Source organism: Rhinolophus sinicus, linkage group LG01, assembly GCF_036562045.2.
Source record: "Rhinolophus sinicus isolate RSC01 linkage group LG01, ASM3656204v1, whole genome shotgun sequence".
NCBI classification, from domain to species: Eukaryota; Metazoa; Chordata; class Mammalia; order Chiroptera; family Rhinolophidae; genus Rhinolophus; species Rhinolophus sinicus.
In genome coordinates this window covers 48,365,747-48,370,676 of record NC_133751.1, presented here as the reverse complement: position 1 = coordinate 48,370,676, position 4,930 = coordinate 48,365,747, and positions in this window count along the sequence as shown.

Sequence of the window (4,930 nt, the reverse complement as noted above, 5' to 3'; positions counted from 1 at the left end):
CAGTAGCAACGGCTCTGCACCCCACCCTCCATTCCCACCCCCTCCCGCCTGCACCAAGGGTCGGCCAACTAGAGGTCGAAGTAGAGCTCGTCTATCGCTGCCTTTCAGAAAGAACGCCATCTGTGCCCCTCCTCTGCCCCGTTCGGGCTGCGGAAGGGGCCCGACAACCTCTCCCTCTTCTACCTTTACCCAAGGGGAGACACCCTCCTGAGCTCCAGAGGCGAGAACCCTAGGTTCCAGTCCCGCTATTTCCCTGAGGTATCTGTGGTGCTTGGACAATTGCTTCTTCGTTTCCCCAGGTGTAAAACAGGGGCAATGTTTTCGTTTGGTTCTCGTGAGGATTCACGACCCAGTATGCGAAGCGCCTGCCGCAGTGCCCAGTACACAGTGAGCGGGGGTCCTAGGTACGTAGTGTCAACCCAAGGGCTTCAGGGACTCGGGAATCTCCTCTCACCTCCATTGTTCGTAAACGTTACTTACCTGCGTTTTTCTGTGAAAGGCATCTGAAGCCTTCGCTCACATAGATGTATCTACAAGGGGTGGGAGAATTTTCAAGTGTACTTGGGAGAGGAAGAGGTAGAATTTTGGAACAGGCGCTATCTTGGAAAAATCATAAACTCCAAGATTTTCTCCAGGAAAACAAACAGCAAATGCCCTAGTGGAAGAATGTCACCTTTCGCTGACTGAGGTCGTTTAGGCAATAACAATTACTACCCCCATTTTATAGATGAGGGAACCGAGGCTAAGTAATTCCCCCAGGATTTCAGAATTGTTTAAAAAGTTCCCAGTTGAACCCAACTCTTCTCATTCCAAATCCTGTGCCTTTTTGCTACTCTACACTGCCTTTGGACATGACTATTTTGTGCTATTTATAGTTTCTGCACTTATTTTTTTTCTCTTTGTATTGGTGAATTAAAAATAAAAATAAAAAGACTCCAGCCTGTTTTTACTGTGCTGAAGGAATACAAAGATGAAAAACGTGTGTCTGCACTTGCATCTGGGTTCAAAACACCAGGCAGGGTGTTGGGGTAGGCAGAATGGCAGGGAAGGTGAGACTCCAGGAGCTGGGGTGTCAGGGCACTTAGGAAAACCCGTGGGGGTCGGTCCCCTCTGGCTCTAACCAGGAAGAGGTGGTGCCTTAAACACAGGTCTCCCACACTTTTCCCAGTAAGGATCAGGGCAGTCCACAAGTGTCCAGCCCCTGACCTGCCCAGCCCTGCAGGTGGAAAGCTGCTTGGCCCAGAGGTGGCCCAGCACGAGGCCTATTCCCCTCGGGGTATCTGCCTGGCAGCTAGGGCAGGACTCACCTCTGGGAGGACAGACAGAGAGGCATTGAGAGGTTGAGACAGGGACAGACAAAGGTGGGGAGGAAGCAGTAGAATGAGAGGGAGAGACAGGAACCCAGAGAGGGAACAAGGGAGCTATTCAGAGCGAGAAAGAGAGGGGAGGCCGCATGGGGGGAGAGAAAAGACAGAGAAAGAGGGGAGAAAAGGGAGACGGACGGACAGGCAAGGGGGTAGCGGGCAAGACAGGGAGGAGACAGAAAGAGCAGAGGGGGAGAGCGGAGTGAGACAGATGGGCAGGAGAAACAAAGGAGCGAGTGGGTATAAAGGGAGAACGCAGAGAAAGAGAGGAGAGGGAGAGGGAACAAAAAAACGGAGAGAGGAGAAGAAAGGAAGGAGGGACGGAAGGAGAGGGAGAGCCGAGAGAACTAGGGGAAGGAAACAGCAAGGCAGCGAAAAGAGCTGGGAGAGGGAGAGGGAGAGGGAGAAAGGCCGCGCGACGAGGAGGGCCGCGGGCCCGGCGGGTGGGACCTTGTGCGAAGCCCTTTCGTTCTCTTTTTTGGGGTGGGCGGCGGATCTCCGCCGAGATAACCCAGCCAAGCCCCCTGCCCCGCGTCCCAGCGAGGGGCCGCAGCTGTATAAATACCGGGGGTGGGGGAGCGGGGCTGCTGCCCAGGGGTCAGCGACACCGGAGAAGGCTTTGCTGTCATTAGCTAATTGAGCCCCAGATGTTAAGAAAAGGTTACGTCCTCCTCCGGAGAGTTTTTCTTTTTAAACACTTTACACAGATTCCCCGGCCAAAATGGCCAGGAGGCACCGGGGCCCGCACCCACCCCTAGCCCTTCCCTCTCGCCCCGCCCCCCCACCCCCGCCGCGGGCTCCGGGCCCCAGCACTGGGGCTCCCCGAAGCCGCCAGCCGCGGCTGCTGTCCCTGTAATCCAAGTGGCCTGCCCGGAGGCGTGGCGGGCAGGAGCTGCAGGGACCACCGGCGGCGGAGCCAGCCCCCAGCCCCGGCCGCCGACTGGGAGGTCAGCCCGGAGGGAGGGCAGCGGGGAGCGGGGGACCCCGGGGAGAAGGGCTCTCGGGCTCTTAATCCCCCTGAAGGTTGCAGATCAAAGACGCTCGTTCAGAGGCAGAGGCGGTGCGGGTGGGGGCGGGGGCTGGCTGGGGCCGAAGCCTTCTCCCTGCTCTGTGGGCTAGGGCTCCCTGGCCAAGGACCCCAAGCTGCCAACCCAGGGGGAAGGGGCTCCGGCTGGGCTGCGGGATGAGGACGTCAGGCCCTCGGGAAAGTTGCCGAAGCGCCCCCACAGGTCCTTCATGGAACTGCCCCCGCTAGGGGGATTGAGGGAAGGGTGTTTGTCCCTACCACCCCAGAGAACAAAACGAGAATGCCAGGCACTTGACATATTCTTTAATTTAATCTTCACAGAAGGCTAATGGGGTGTTTTAATTGTTGCTATTAGTGCGTAAATGTGGAAACAGGCTTCGCCAAGGACACCCACCGTTAGAAAGTGGCAGAGCTACAGGGCTCAGGTCATGTCCTGCCCTTTCCACCTCACTCCACTCCTCCAGACCCTTTATCCTTCCCTCTTCTTTCCCATCCTCTTCTTCTGTTCTCCTGGGCTCCTTCAGTCCCACAAGAACAGAGCCACCCACCTGTGCCCCTGGCAAGTGGGGTGGGGGTGGGAAGAAAATGTGGTGCCAAGGGTGCGGCCAATGTGGCAACAGCTACAGGCTAAATGCAGGGATGGGGCTGGGCAAGCATGTGCCTGGGTTGAATCTGAGCTGAAAGAATGTTCATGTCGCCCCTGCCCCAGAGGTGGGGCTCACTGCTCAGAATAGAACCAAGCAAGTCAGAGCTGGAAGGGGCCTTCAAGACAATCTGATCCAACCATCTTGTTTGACAGATGCAACTGAGCCCCAGAGAGATGATGGTTCCTACCCTAGATCACACAGCCAGATGGTGGCAGAGCAGGAATGAGAGCCCAGGCCTTCACTGAGTGCCTACTATGTGCCTGGTACTAGAATAGCTCTGCCCACATGATCTTGTTTAACCCTTCAGCAAACACTGCAAGGTGGAGATCAGCACCCTCCATTCTAGAGATGAGGAAACTGAGGCTTGGAGAAGCTAAGCCCAAGATCTCCCAGCTAGAAAGTGGCCGAGCTGATTTTGAACCCAGATCTTCTTAACAACTTCCCCTTCCACATCCCAGAATATTGGGGCTACGAAGAAGAGATTGAGGGATGGAGAAAGTGTCATGCATTCAGTAGCTCTAGAGACACAAGGGGAAGGGGACACAGGCTGGGAAAAGTTCCGTCTGGAAACTTTAATCTAGATCAGCTCCCCAAGACCTCTCTGAAGTGGCCCAAATACGGAGGTCCTTCCTGAATTCCCTTCTGAGAATGTCAGTAGGAGGGAGGATAAAACGTTGGCTGCTGGCTCTTCTGGGTTGTAAGGCTCTGGAGATGCAAGAGAGGCCTTAATTAACAGGATTCCTCTGATTTCCTACCTGGGGAAGGATGCAGTTCAGCTCCAGGCAGATGAAGAGGCCCTACAGCTTAGCTGCCCCATCCCAGAGCTGCTCAGGGGGCACCAACCATGCTGTCCCACCTCAGCTCCACAGACAGATTCCAAAAGCTTCATCCTCATACCTCTCCTGCTCCCCAGCATTCTGGTCCTGCCCTATGTCTTCTTAGCTTCCCACTGATTCCATTTCATTCATTCATCCATAAATATATGACAAAAAAATTGGTCAAGTACCTACTATGTGTCAACACTGTGCCACGCACTGGGAATATAGCAGAAAGGCTGCCCTTTCAGAGCTTGCAGTCTAGCAAGAAGGCAGAATTAACGAAATAGATATGTAAATAGATTTATAATTACACACCAGCATTATGAAGGAAAGTACCGAATACTTTGAGAAGTTATAACAATAAGACGTCTGTATGGATGGAATGCTTATTGAGACAACAAAGGCTAAAAATTATTGTTACTAATAATTACCCAAACAAGAGGGCTGAGGGCAACCCCTTATTTGCAGTTATACCCACATATCACCTGCGATCTAGAGTGGGTCTGCAGTCCTCCCCTACCTGTGACCACCCCGTCTGTTCCAGAGGGACCCGCTGACATGGGTGGGAATGAGGTGATTAGATGGTGGCCCCAATGAGAACAGTGCCCTTGGCTACCCAGTTCAGGATGGAAGAGGGGGGCGGTAATCCCGAGGTGATAAGGAGGCTGGGAGAGAGGGTGTTCACCCAGATAGCAGGTCAGGGCTGAGGCTTGAAACTGGTAGTACTGGAGGCAGAGGTGGGCTGAGTCTGGAGATGGGGGAAATGGGCCCAGCGAATGGGTGGTTGAGCCTCTGGCATTACTCCAAGAAGAAATCCCTCCCTGCTCTGCCTTCTGATCAGGTCCTGCCACACACACTCACACTTACGCACATGCACTCTTCCTGACTCTTTAGGGAAGGGCTGGACCAGCCTGTGAAAAGTGTAGCAGAGTGGGACAGGTCCTGCCTTGAGGTCAGACAGACTTGGGCTCAAATCCCACGTTAGCCAGCTCCTGACTATGTGACCTCAGGCAAGGCTCTCGTACCCCTGAGCCTCCTGCCCCACTCCCTTGTCTGAGAGAACAGAAGCCGTCG